Source organism: Onychomys torridus, chromosome 13 (assembly GCF_903995425.1).
Source record: "Onychomys torridus chromosome 13, mOncTor1.1, whole genome shotgun sequence".
NCBI classification, from domain to species: Eukaryota; Metazoa; Chordata; class Mammalia; order Rodentia; family Cricetidae; genus Onychomys; species Onychomys torridus.
In genome coordinates this window covers 7,701,089-7,702,097 of record NC_050455.1, presented here as the reverse complement: position 1 = coordinate 7,702,097, position 1,009 = coordinate 7,701,089, and the positions used below count along the sequence as shown (strand labels likewise).

The following is a 1,009-nucleotide window of genomic DNA, read 5'->3' as shown; positions in this document are numbered from 1 at the left end:
AAGGGGACCTTCCTTGAATGTGGATGGCACAATTTCACAGACTGAACACGGAGATGGAATAAAAAAAATGGGGTGGGGGGCAGCAAGGATAAACATTCTCTCTCTGCTTCCTGTTTACTAAGCTGCAAGCTGGCACCACACCCTCCCCAGACTGATGAAGAGTCCTCTGAAGTTCTCAGCCAGAATAAATATTTCACTCTTTTGCTTGCTTGTTCTCAGGAATCTGTCACAGCAATATAGAGGTCATAAATCAATCTTAACTTAGATGTTCACTGAAAATTCTATGTTGATATTTGAAAGGTTTACAGACATTCCACCTATAACCAGAAGTGATTATAAAATAGTTGCAAAAAATCCAAAGAACAATATCATGACATCATCATATTACAAGAAAGAAAAAGTACTATTGCTGTATTAATACTCCTCTGTTTGTTCAGTGACCACACTTACCCTTTGACAGTCTGCTCTGTGCCCTGGGGTGAAGGTTACCACTTCAGCTCTAAGCAGCCCATCTTAGCTGTGAGCAGCTAACTCTCACCTGGGTTTGGCTGGAAAGCACCATAAAAGGAATGAAGAAGAACAGTGAGCAAATGAGCTTTGTGTTTCACTATGTAAAATAAAGATCAACAAGTTTCTGTCTCTCTACAACATCAGAGTTACTGAATAAATTATTAAACAACAAAAAATGACAGTTCTCACTTCAGCAGCACATAGACTAAAATTGGAATGATACAGAGAAGATTAGCATGGCCACTACACAAGGATGACATGCAACTTTGTGAAACGTTCCATATTTTTTGGAACCTTGGGCTTACACAGGAACACTTTGCTCAGCCTGGAAGGAGGGGACTGTACCTGCCTGTACTGAATCCACCAGGTTGAAATGAATCCCCAGAGGAGTCTTGGCCCTGGAGGAGATGGGAATGGAGGGGAGGGGCTGAGGGGAAGGTGGGGTTGGGGGCAGGATGGGGGAGGATAGGGGAACCCACAGATGATATGTAAAATTAAA

At 42.3% G+C, this 1,009-nt stretch overlaps 1 non-coding gene across 1 annotated transcript; it reads left to right on the top strand.

Annotated features, from left to right (window-relative positions):
• Nucleotides 1–691: 691 nt before the first annotated feature.
• Nucleotides 692–798, top strand: LOC118595064. The gene has a single exon (XR_004946442.1). It is a non-coding gene; the product is annotated as a U6 spliceosomal RNA (small nuclear RNA).
• The last annotated feature ends 211 nt before the right edge of the window (nucleotides 799–1,009 follow it).